Here is a 14,176-nt window from a genome sequence, read left to right on the forward strand (position 1 = left end):
GCATAAACTGTGGTCTATTTTAGTTTTGCCTCTAAAGTTCTCAGCACCATAATATCTTTCTTTTATTATTATTATATATATATATATATATATTAATTTGGAACAAAAGTTCATCTTCTCATCTTCAGAAATTTATTTTTATTTTAAAATTTCACCTTGGTTCCTGCTGTTCCTTCCTTTGAAGTCACTGTGCTCTTAAGTAACTCAGCCCTTTCTCATCTAGCCTTTTTCCATCTGGTAGCTTTTTATAATTCACTGAAGATTTTTATAGCCGTTTGATGAATTTTGTGCATTCTCGGACTTAGGTGGCAGAACACATTCCTCACAGTGTACCTTCTGAAGTCTTCCATCTGATCCAGCTTAGCAGCAGCATCTTCCTGTACTTGTATCTTTTCCTTTAAGCTAGCTTTGGATTTTGTTACATGCTTTTATGAAGATATCTCATTCCAACACTGGCTTCTTTTTCCCTCTTAAAAGTCCTGACACAGGTTAAAATGAGAGCTCCATGCTGAATTAACAAGTTCATATCTATTTTAGCCAAAATAGCTGTCATGTCAGTTAAAAATTCATGCAGAAAATGCCTTTTTTTGAGTGAAACATAATCAAAAGGTGATACTGCAGGCAAGGAGCTGTTCCTGCAGTTCCTCCCCTGGATGTATTTGTGGATTTGAAGAAGATGAAAATGGCAACCATCTCACCGAGCAGCAGGCAGCTTCCTTTCTGTGTGGGCATGGTTGTGCTGAACAATGAGAAGCACCTTTGAAACATATGTAACGGGAGTTTCCTTCCGTCCTTGAAGCAATAAAGCTTCTAATAAAGTGAAACATGCATCCATGGACGGTAAATTTTTCTTCCCATTACAGTATTTAGGACCTTGTATTAATAACGCTATCCATTTCTCATGCTATTTCATGCACTGACACCCAGGTGCACTCTATTTCCTTCCCTGAAAGCTATCTCAAAGGTGTAGTCATAGCTGTCATTTCGGATATAAATTTGCCATGTAGAGAGACAGAACCTTTATGCCTAGCTTCCAAATTTCTCAGCAGGGAGGGGCTCTCTGGTGGTGCTGATGTGCTTCTGTTCTCCAGAAAGGGGAGTTTCCCAGCATGGCACATACTGAATCAAGGTGTTTCTGCACTCAGTTCACTTGTCATCAAGCACTTTCACAATCCACAGATTTATTTTTTGTCATCCCTTGGTAGTTTTCTGTTTGTTTGTTTGTTTGATTGATTGTTTTTTCTTGCTCGAGCAAAGCTAAGTACTTAGCAAAAATTAAAGGACAGGGTTCTGTTCTTTGTGCCTCGCCAGAAGCCAGTGTTACTGTACTTGGATTTGTAAGAAGAAAACCAATCAGAAGGTTGCAAAATCTGCCTGCTCAGTAAGGCTCAGAAATAATTTTCCCTGAAGGAGCCACACCTGAGGATATAAATGGCTTTTTTCTTCCTTTCCTAGGCATTTTTGAATAGTAATTTGACAGCTATATTCTCTGTTTAAACTAGAAGAGTTATTAAAATTATGGAATATATCATAGACTGTGAATTAAAGTGAAAAACATTGCTCAGAGGCACAGCAGCTCTAGAAAAAAAAAAAATGGAACCACATTCAGCTCTTTGTGTCAGAAGAATATTGGCACAGAAATGGTGAATCTAAATCCCATAGAAGTGACACTGGGATTCACCCTGAAGTCTGGGACAGCTTCAGTTTCACTAGGTTATTGCTATTTGTGATGCATTTCATTTCTGCACACATTTAATTGTCTCTTTTTTTTTTTTTCTGTTAAACATATCAAACCTCACTCCACCCAAATCTGCTGCACTTTTCTTCCAAGGAATATCAGAACATATTTAGTTCCATTTGCATGAGTCCTTCCATTTAAATCTTAAAACTTATATTTATCTCCTATGGCCATCAATGGCATATTAACGGTTGATATCTGTCTTTTCTAGGTAGTTCTGTTGTTTATAATGCCCCTAACATCCTACATTTGTTTGATGTTTTATTGACATGCTGTGTTAAATCAGCTACAGATCCTTACTTTGCTACTTCTAATCAAAAATAAATAAATAAAAATAATAATATATATATACACCTTTCATCATATTGCAGATAAACCACCCTATCAGAGTATTTTATTTCTTTTATTTGCTTTTATATGAGCCTTAAGAAAACATGAGATGTCTTCAGTATCAAAGAAGTGCTTCCTTCTAGAGTTCTTCCTTTGTTCACTCATGATGCTGTAGGACAAGCAGGTGCAGTCCAGAATTGTCATTTCTGTCAGGCTCCAGCCAGATGAGAAGCCACAGCAGCTCACAGGCTATCAGCCCCTGTGCTGCTTCCTACATCTGCCTTCCTCGTAAAGTAATATATTTTTTTAATTTTTCGTGTTATCTGCTTGTGATAACTTCAGAAACAACTCAGATCAAATCATGATTTTGTGTTAAATACATATTCATTGAAAATAGACCTGATTGACATGACGTTTTTTTGTTACATAGATCTTGTATGTTACATTATTAGTGACTTAATTACTGAAAGTAACTAATTAAATATTACTGCTCAGCTGCTCTAGTGTCTGTTTATCCCTGTGCACTATCAATAGAACCACTGATTAACCTGAAGTTATTTGCAAACAGTTGGGCAGGAGAGATTTATATAAAAATCATTTTCTTTATCATATGAAAGAAGGAAGTAATGTAAAATATGAACAAATGGTATTTGCTAGTAAGTATTTAGAAATTAAATTTATTTATCAGAATTTGCTTGCACAAAGACAGAAAGAGAACAATATAAAGATTTCAGAGGTTGTCCATAGTTGTGGCTGTAGTGGCCTATACCTTAAAGAAACAGTAGATGATACAAGTCATCTACTTCTAGCATATTCATATCTAATATCTGTGTTTCTATATAATAATCATTCCTTAAAAAGGAAATAACTGTTGATTTAATTGCAGAAATTATAAGCCTAATTAAAACCACAAATCCCAAGAGTATGTAGTTGCTCTAGTCTTTGACTTTCCCTTGGAAATGAATTTTAATGTGTTTCCTTTTATTACAAGTATATAAAAAGTACTATTCAAAAATTAAAAAGAATAAATAAATGCAAAGTTAGAATAAGAATTTCATAGTACTAGCAATTGTTTTTTTGACCTGACCAAAGAGTTTTTGTTTTCATTCGATTATTCTTGCCCCAACAAGTCTTATATATCTTAGCTGTGGGAGTTAAAATGAAACTTGTTTCATTCTGCAGAGCATGTGTTTTGTTTTGTTATGTATATTTTCATGCACAGTATGTTCATATACAGTTTTAAGCCTCTCAAGGACCTAACTATGGAGGTGATCAAGATGTTAATACATGTAAGTCAGAATGAAGTCACCAGAGAAATTCCAGACTCACATCTGAAAGTAGTTGCTACAGCAGATATATGTGTATAAGAGAAGGGACAGTCAGGGCAGTAACCCATGGATCTGGTCTGCTCTCCACTATTAAGGGCTCTGAAAAATGTAGCAACAATACTGGAAAGCTGCCGGCATGAAGATGTGGATGTGCATGTGGATGGCTGTTTTTGATAATCCTGGCTGACCAGAAAAGACATTCCACAGAAGGAGGCTGAGACACCAAATGCCTCCTTTATTTTCCCATATAGAAAGCAACCTGTCTTTACAGTTATGCTACTGTAAGAAGTCATTTTTTTTTCAGAAAACTATACACAAGGAATAGGAATGTAGCAAAAAAAAAAAAACTTTCTTCTATTCCACAGAAGAGTTGTTTTAGTTAGGAGTATTTTTACACTTCTGAAAAGAATTGGAACTCTGGTGTTTGTTTGGTTAGCCTCAAAACTCTTTCATGAGACTTCTTTCCTGCTACTTGAAAGGAGAAGGGTCATCGATCTTTCTTTCTCCTTCCCTTCTTAATAATCTCCTCAGTCAACTCATGCATCAGGCTTTGTAGTAGTTATGAAGTATGCCCTCTGTTTCTGTGGCTTGCATAGCGGTAAGCACTTCCATTCACAAATGGTATCAGCAAAATGGTTTTAATATCTGGTTTGGGGTTTACAGTAACTGGCCGCTTCTGCTAATGATACCACCAGAGCAAACTAAAATTTGAAATGTTGAAGGAACATGTGAACTTACATGTTACTTCATTTTAAGATGAGAGAGAAAAAAAAAAAAAAAAAAATAGAAATATTGTTAGTACTTGGTCTATGTCAAGTTTCTCTGTTTGAAACTATCTATGTATAAATAGAAACCTTTTGGCTGTCTTTCCACGAACAAGCTTTCTGTTGTTCAGTTAGGAGAAATCTAATGAAAAAGTAGTCCTGCTTAGAGAAGTCCTTGTGTTATGACAGCCAGGGAAAACCAACCACTGATGAAGAAAATGAATTTATTGATTATTCAATAGTGCAACAGGGAGAATATTTTTAAAATCAGATGACAACAAGTAGCACAGACTGCTAAACAAGACATATTTTTATATTGCTTGTTCAGAGGCCTAGAGAGATGTACTCAATGTTTATTTTTCTGGTTTTATTTCTCTTGATGTATTCTCCTAATCATTTATTGATGTTTTTTCTTTCCCTGTTTTCATGTCTTCTCATAAGCTGCCAGTCGTATCTTAATTATAAACACCATGCTTTTAATACTCAATAAACAGAGGCATAAAGACATAATGGACACTTGAGTACTATTATCAGAAAGAGAGGCAGGATCACCAGACTGGACCTTTTTGTACTCTTATTCTACAAAACCAGAAAAGAAAAAATATTCTTCTTGTTCAAGAAGTGCTTAAAGTCTAATGCTAATAACAATAAGATTGCCTTTCCATTCCACATATGCTGTATGTTTGTTGGTGTTTTGTTTGTTTTTGTTGTTTTTTTTTTTTTTTTTCATTATTATTATTTGCTTGTTTTTTGGTTTTGTTTGCCTTTTTTTTTTTTTTTTTTTTTTTTTTTTTTTTTCCCCATAGAGAAGGGGCAGCTATTTTAAAGTCTGTAACTCCTTTGGAAATTGGTCAATGTCGATCTATTTGGAACATTTCCTCCATATTGTGTTAATATTTGTTTGTATTGTAGCACTATAAGACAACTCAAAGCATCAGGTCTAGCTGAATATGTTGTAAAGTCCAACTACCTGTCATTTAAGGGGTTGGTATTTAGAAGTTGAGTAGTCTTGTTTTGAGACTAGAAAGTGCTATAGATAAATCATTTTTCAACCATTTTTAACGAGGAAGTGTGCAAAGCAATGTTTTTGTGACAAAAGGCCAACATTCACTCTTATTTCCACCAACCAAGAATCTCACTCCTATTGCCTTGATAAACTGCAGGAAAATCTTTTTTTTAAGAACTGGTGGTTAAAGTGCATTTAAGTATTTGCATAATCTGGAGAGATAATTTGATAGTACACTAAATGCAAAGCTGCATAGCTTGTCCCACGAATCTAAACATATTTCAAAGGCAGCAAATACATTAATTGGTGCAATAAATGAATATGATTCCAGAGACATGGAGAGCACAGCATGTTGTTGAAGGATATTCATTCTGTTCTTCTGTCTGTGACAATTATTTTAGGAACTGACAGTTTCTTTAGTACCAGATGTAATATATTTGGACTCCGCGAGATGAAATATCTTACTGAAATTCTCACCACCAGGACTGCCCTCCATGAATCATTTGTCCTTTGTGTGTCTTTGAAGTAGTGTATTAATTATGGTAGCAAAAGAATATAGGGGCTTAAAAGCAGGGACTTATCAGGAGATGTAACATTCAGAAATTATATCTCCTCTTTAATAACTTACTTTTTAATAAAATTCATCATAAGGGGTGTTACAGGAAGCCTTCAAGTTTTGAGTTTGAGAAATTATAATTGCTTGTGGCACAGGTAAAAAAAAAAAATAAAAAAAAAAAAATAAAAGTTTAAAGAAATCCTCTACCACAGCTAAATTAGTCGAGCTGGAAGCAGATCAGAGAAGAGGGAGAAAATAAAAGCACAAAGTTAATGAATGTGTAGCTAAATTAAATAATAATAATAATAATAATAATAAAATAATAATAATAATAATAAAATGTATATCTAAGGCATGAGAAAAATCTCCGAAAGCAAAATACTTCCTTAGACCAGAGGAAAACCATGATGTATAAACAGACCAGAGAGATGACTATTTCAAACAGTTTCTTTCCAGAAAAAGGAGGGAGGGGAGGAGATTGTAATATTTCTAATCACTCTGTATGCTCAAAATGAGATTTAGCTTATGGAGCAGATGGAAGCTGTCTCTGCAAAATATAAAAAGGAGAAAGTATAGAAGGTCTGAGGCAGAAACAATTATCCCACTGGGAGAAAGATAAGTGTGCGTATAGCTGTTATATGTCACTTCCATAGAGATCTCTCATCCATTACCTCAGGGAGAATGAGCATCATTGTAAACAACTGATAATATTTATTTTGTTTTCCATTTAACCAAAGAAGGGAGAACGTAACATTGTTTTTTTCTGTCCAGAGTCTATTGCACTGTTTTCTTTACATTTGTTTTCTTTGTTGATTTTGATGCATGTTTCAAATTGCAAGGGGCTGCAAATATTTCTGCTCAAGGCCCTGCTTATCAAAATGATCAGTCAGAGGAGTTGCTTCTTGAGGGAAAAGTAGTTAAATAGCCCTCTCTGATCCTACTTCTGAGAGCACACAGTACAGCACAAAAAGTTTTCCTTTTGAGCTCCTCATTACATTTCACCTTCATTGGCAGTAAGTGCCATGCTGTCTTTGTATAAGACTGGCAGGCAAGGGCTGTTTCATCCCAGATGCTTCCAAGGCACCATCACACTACAAGGGTGCCTTGTTCTATAGAAAATATACATATCTTTTTTGACAACTCAGATAATTGGCAATAAGTACTTATCAATATTCATCTTATTAAACAATTGAGTTACATATACAAACTTGTCATGTTGAGAATTTAATACTGCTTTGGCACTTCCTGTAGATTATTCCCTTCTATACGAATACTAGCATACCCCTTGGATATATTCTGCTCCATCTGTTGTCATTAAAACTAAAATAACAAGCTCACCCTTCCAAGAGCTATGACCACTAAACAGTGTGAAAAATAAGGAGTTAAGAAATTTTCTTGGGCTGGGTGCAATATTCTGGTTGACAGGTGAGGTGAGCAACTTACCTCATATTAATATATACATATTAATATATATTAATATATTATATATTAATCCAAGTGAAACATGCTGCTTAGTTGAAACTAGTTTGGAATTCAAAACTTCAGAACAAAATACACTTTTCCTCTCAACAGTAATGAACCCTGAGCCTTGCAGTGTCCCAGGGGTGTGATTATCTCAGAAAAACTGTTTCCCCAGTTACGTCTTGTTGCATAAATAATCATCTCTTTGATGCAAAGGATAACTGTGGGAATGATGTAAGTTAAATATGTTCTCCAGCAGTCTGACTTGCAAGGGAATAAACAATTTGTTGATACTTAGAGAGCTTAAACCACTTCCTTTGGTTTGCAGGAAGCTTTAAGCATTCTAGCCATATGAAAATAACCTAAATTTCATCAATGAGAAATAAGCTCTTTCTTCATGTTACTCTTTCTTATGTTGTTTGTTGTTGTTGTTGGGTGTTTTTTTATTTGTTTGTTTGTTTGTTTTCTAGATGTATGCAACCAAAACTCTAGCTAATACTGTTGCTATATAGCTCTATAACTTTGCTTCAGCCATAGCAGTACTGGAGAAAAGTAATGTCCTGAGTATGGCCAAGCCAAACATGACAAACACATTAGTGCTATAACTATCGTTCTCAAATAAAGTACATTCCTTGGATGGAATTCATCTCAGTATGGAGAGAGCATAGAAGGCAAGGCTATCCATCAGAATAATGCTTCAAGGAACCATTACACAGCAGCCCATTTATGCGTGTCCGAGTTATATATAAACTAGCAGCCTTGGTTACTCATAATGCTGCTTCTGCACTACTACAAGCTGCAAAATGTGGGGGTGGGGGTGTGTGTGGGGGGACAGGAACGTACTCAGCCTGCTTGTTTCAAGCTCTTTTATAGCTGTGGCTGCACTTTGCTGTGTTTCCCAGCTAACTAGGTTAAGGACAGATTGAGTCCACATCAGTGGCAGTACCCTCTTTACTGTGGTGGAGGTATGCCCTCAGTGAAAAGGAAAAGGTGCCCAGGCTTCTTGCTGCCCCACCTTACAGTGATAGATTTCAACTGTTAGGAACTTACAGAGAAGATCCAATAGATCAGTTACTGCTCCAGCAGATCAGTTTTAAGCCTAGAGATCACAGGCTAGCAGTGGCAGGAAGAAATTTAGCAGTGAAAGGACTTGGTCTTTAATTTGTGTGCACTTTGTAGTTTTATAAATTAATGTTAATCCTCAAAATCAGTTATAAAAATGTTCATAATGAAACCATGTCCATTCTAGCAAGTCCCTCCTCATTTCTTTGACTCCTCTAGTTGCAGTTGTTGTTTAGAGTTTCAAATTTCTTCAGTCTGGGTTTCCAGGATAGTTTAAACACCAAATTAGAAGTTACAAGAAATATCACAATTTCTCATTATCGCTGAACTGTAGAGATCTTGATTCTGTCATTAATGTAAAAGTGACATGTTCTGCCTTGCCCAACTATACTCACATCCAGGAGCTTTTTCACAGGAGCTACCCTGTTGTCTTCTGGCTAATCCTGTCCCTAAATACACACTGACCATCATGAATCATGCTAAGAGAAACCAACCCTTGCTATTCCTCACCTGCTGTGTTCTGTAAGTGCCCTTTCTTATTACCATAAGCAATGGTATCATTGGATCACCATGGATCAGCATATGGATCACCATAACCAAGATACTCTATATATTTTTATTGTAAAATCAAAGCCAGTTACATCCCAGTAACACAAACTACTTTTTAAAGAGACTTTGCAATAAGCTATTCACAGAAATGTAAAGTAGCAGGTTATTCTTAGGAAAATAACACATCTTTTGTGGAGAAGGTAAAAGGCTTAAAGATAAATGATTGGCAGAGACAGCTTTCTGTGTGTCTACTGGGTCCAACAAAAGCCTGAGAAAAATATATCGAGATCAGGAGAGTAAGGGTATTGTATAAATTGTAATTTAAGGTCCTTGTGATATTCTAGCACCCCATTCACATTTGTGATACTGTAACGTCTATGGTTGTGCCATTCACAGAAAATACTAGTAATACTAGTATTATCTAGTAATACTAGATAGCATTTTTATAATGCTATCCAGCATGTTTTCTGAGGGATAGCAGATGATATTTGTAGAATTCCTATTTGTTTAAAAAATATTATTCTAACTTGATTACAAAATGAAAGAAATGTCTGTGGAAAGGTGTGGCTTCAGCAGAGCTGAAAAATTTCAGCAAACCAAACCCTTTGTGTTTTCTATCTCTCTGTGTAGGCATTCCCGTTCTAGCTAGCAGACAATAAGGGGCAGGGAGCTGTTCAAGAGAAATGAGAATCTTAGGGACAAAAATTAAAGGCAATGTTGGAAACAGACAGAAGGGACCAGGATGTCGTTAGATAAGAAATAGCCCAAAAGGGGGCTAGAAAATTGTCAAGTAAAAATAATTATGACAGATATCCAGAGCTAACAGAACATGGGAAGTTCTAGGTTAAGAAAGAGATGGAAGGTGGTGGTAGGACAACTGGAGCAGGATGTTCCCAGGGCCTGTATGGATGGTGGAAGGAGTTTGGAGGGATGGTGGTGCTTGGGAGAAGTCATGTTCAGCAACTGCAAGAGACAAGATCTGTTGGAAGAAGCCTTGGCAAATTGTACACAGTGGAGAGGTGGCAGGAGTATACAGGAGGGACACTAGGTGTATGCCAAAAGTCAAGAGTATTTAGCAGTGGTTGGAGGAGCACAGGGTAGCAACCAGGGAGGGCAGAGTGAGTTCCAGATCTGGAACTGCAGCCTTGCACAAACCATTATCAGTTGACCTGACTTCTTCCCTTTTTAGTTCATAGTCAGAGCAAACAAACAATAACATCTGACTCCTCAGCTTCCTTTCCTGTCCCCCAAAAGGAAAGTATCACCCTACACCGTGATGTAGAGTGCAAAGAGCAGGTTGAGAATCGTGTATACCATCATTAGTGAGCTGGGAGAGAGAGGTAGAGTCATGATAGCTGTTCTCATGTACCCCAAACAGAAAACACATTTCCAGTGCTCTCTCCCAAATGTCCAAGTGACCAAATCCAGGCCTGGAAGTTAAAAGGGGGAATGAAGCTGGCCATGCTTTTCTCCATGCCAGCTCATATATTTTCAGTCCCAGTGTTTGGTTCTTCATACCTTCCAGATCTGTTTTTGATTCAACTGTATAAATCAGCAGTGGTACTTCAAAGTGGTTCCTTCACTATGAAGCAATGGTTCTTCATTGTGAAAGATCTTAGATTAATAGTATTCCCTACCCAAGTTAAGTTTTCTCATAAACAAAGGTAACTGTGATGTATTTGGGGGAAGTATTTGGATGGTCATATCAAGCCAGAACAGAAGCCACTGTGTTCTCCATTTCTTCTGATGCTGACAAAACTCATTGTTTCTGTCACTTTTTCCCTCCCCAAAACTCCCTGATTCCCATATGCCTCATTCTAATGAGTGGAGAGAGAAAAAAGAAAAAAAAATAAATAAAACAAACAAACAACAACAAAAAAAAGACAAGTACAGTACATGCATAATTCCTTCATTATTTTGGAATAATTCAAAAGTATGTTTACAGGATCATCAATCATACTATTAAATAACAATAGGCTTATAACATTTCTTGGAGGAGTTACTTTTTCCAGCATAAATTCACTGAAAAATCTAGCATCCCTTTCCGCTTTACAGAATAGATGTTAAACTCTTCCATAATTAAAGGCTACTTGGGCAGCCAGTGACTGCTAATGGTACATAAATATGATGCAGTTCAGATACAGGAGTTAAAAGTGTTTACACACACAGTATTGTCAAACAATTTGGTGAGTGTGTGCTTTCTGAATTATGTTTATAATTTATAGTTTATAATTATAGTTTATATAGTTTATAAAAACTCTGTATTCTTGGAGCTTCTTCCAGTATAAATTTGATCCAGATTAGGTATATGAAACAATATGCTTTTCCATGCCAGCTGCATTCTTCATATTCACATTTTGTACGCTTAGAGTTATGTGATCTGTGTTAGGCTTGCAGAAACCTTCCAGAATAAATGCGTTGGAACATATTTGGACTCTCATAGATGATTTGCACATTTTCAAATTTTATTGCAATGTGTCCAGGCATTTTTGATCCATCATGAAGCATCTTTACTAATTTACTGTTTCATGGAGCCACAACTATAGTGCATCAGCAGAGCTTCAGAAATTCTCTGTTGATAGGTCTTGGAAAGAATTCCCAGGCAGGATCATGGTTTCTTACAGCATGCATTTTCTTACATCCAGCATTAAAAGTACAGGGCCTCTTTATGTCTGCAGCTAGTAAACTCCTGTTCTTAATGCTTCTGTTCAGTGAATTTCATTGTAGTTTCAGATCAATCCACCTTTTAGCCTTTGGAAAATAGGATTTAAGCTACTATGTCGTCTTTTACCAATATGCCACCAATATTTGCCAAAGGATGTAGGACATCTATTACAGAAGATGAAAGATACTGTCATGTATTTGAAGTGGTTAATTTTATCTTTGTCAAATAAAAATATACATGTTTCTAAGCAAGCTGAATTTGTACAAGTGAGCCAGTATCTATTGTGCTCTCCATAATTCTATTGTGACCAAGCACAATCTGCTGTGAAAGAAAACATTTCTTCTCTTCCTCACAAATAGAAACATTTGATTTCAAGCTATCTGTCTTTAAATAACTTTAAATGTCATGGTGCCTCCTTTCAAATCTCTGTTCTGCAGCCTGTGTTCCTGCCTCACCAGTACATGATAAATCTTGTTTATCACAAGTAGCTGCTACTGGTATTTACAATGCAGTGTTTTTTAAGTGTTAATGACAGTTACTATTTCAGATCTACATATTCAGTATTCTGTGTAATATACTATTCTGTGTAATAATATAATTGCTAAAATTAAAACATTTTATATGGAAGGCGCTTGGGTATGAAGCGAAAGGGTTTGTAAAAGGGAGTAAAATCAACAACAAGTGAGGAAAGTAATTCTGACAGCGAGACATTTCATATGTTAGCAAACCAGAAGGAGAGGAAGGTGTAACTATGAGAAGCCAAGGGACCAGCAGGGTACCACATTTGGTGTGTGAGATGACAGGGTTTAGCAGTAGGGGTGGTGAGGAAGACGGTTGGACCTGGAGATGCTGTATAGGAAGAATTGTCTGAATTTGCTAACAGCTTGTATGTTATGACAGAAATAAACTGTTGTAATTTTTTGTTGTTTTTTAATTTATTTTATTTTTTTTTTACTATTGGAGTGGGCACATGTAAATTTCATATGGTGTTTGCTGTCAGTTTCAGCTTCTCAGCTAGCACCTTAGGATGTAAGCAATGACTTCTTCACCATATAAAATACTCGTATCTTAAATATCCTGCTTTTATTCTTGCCTTAGAGAGAAAGGTAAAAGAGAGCAAAACTAAACCTCACTTCTTTGTTTCAAATTCTGCATGCAAGTATGCAGAAAGCTACAGAAAGTGGGAGGCAAGGGAAGATAATAATCTACAGAGAAGAAATGAGATAATGTCAGCAAACCTTGATATCTTTCAGGCAAGTAGGCAACGTCACAAACAGATACATCACAGAAATTGTGCAAACATTCAAAATGCAGCTCTTTCTTCTAATAAACAGGTCTGAACTAGTTTTGTTTTTGTTGTTGTTGTTGTTTTGTTTTTCTTTTTAGATTAGCTGTCCTTCTAGAAAGAATAAACAAAAAAATCACACATTTTATATTGATTTACTTTTTTAGTTTGCATTTCTTTGCTAGAAATCCATTTGACTGAATTGTTTAGGAAACTCAGTCAAAAATAAATAACTCTTCCAAAAAAGCTCCTTATCTGATGCTTGTGATTAGCATTGCTCAAGTATATGATAGGGGTTTCTATCAGAAGATGCCCAACAACCAAATGTTGTTGTACCAAAGAAAGGTTTATAAGTATCAATTATGTTTGAGAAATATTTTCAGTTTCTTATTCCTTGAAAAGCTAATAAACCAATTATTGATTTCTTAAAAATAGAACATACAAAAAAACCCACACCAGTGCTCCCTTGTATGGAATGCAGAATGATGAGCTAATTTGTAGGTGGCCAGTGATAACCAGTGAGCTGTAAAGCAATTGCTAAATATTATGGCACACTTCTCTGGCTATTTTGAAAACCTGGCTTTTGCAGTTTCCTCAAGTAATTTTTTCCTGAACTCCTCCTGTTTGGCATGATATTTAGAAGCATAGTCACAAGAATTTAAATCATTCTGTTAATTTTTTTTATAGTAATACTCATGGCAGAGAAATAATATATTTCTCCTTGTACATTAAATAATCCCTTGATTATCTGCTATAGGATCATAGTGCTTTTCTTTGTGAGGAGTTGATATTAGTTAAACTGATAATAGACAGGCTGTCATAGTTGAAAACTGGCACCAGCAGTTCCTAAGCAAGTCTTCAGTGGTGCTGATCGGTGGTAGTGGTAAATTAGGATAAGATGACATGCTTGCAAAATAATTAGCTGCTCTAACTGAGACAATGACATAAAAATAAAAATAATAATAATGATAATAAATCTATTTCAATTTCTGCCATTAAAGGTTTTCATATTGTCATATTTACCCAATCTTTTATTAACACCTACCATTTGAATTTGACCTTGCACAAGTATTGCAACGATTAAAATTTTCCATGCAAGAAAAATTTGAATCTGCATTTATATTAAGTGCATTTAATAGTGAAGAAAATTAGGCTTAATTTGCTGTTTACCAGTGAAACAACTATCAGAGCACAAAAAAAAAAAAAAAAAAAAACCTTCTGGTGAAGGTTGATTTATGTTAAAGTTTGAAGTTGTTATCAAAGAAAGAAATTTTAAGAAAAGGTAAAAGGTGTTTCACATGTAAAAATAACTTCTGGAGAACTTGGCTTCATTACTGCAGAAAATTAGAAAAATGCTAGTCATCCCCTGAAGCAGTATTAACTTTAACAAGCCCTCTTCTGTAGCACCAACTTGACATGGTACATGTGTGAC

Source organism: Aythya fuligula, chromosome 6 (assembly GCF_009819795.1).
Source record: "Aythya fuligula isolate bAytFul2 chromosome 6, bAytFul2.pri, whole genome shotgun sequence".
Classification (NCBI taxonomy): domain Eukaryota; kingdom Metazoa; phylum Chordata; class Aves; order Anseriformes; family Anatidae; genus Aythya; species Aythya fuligula.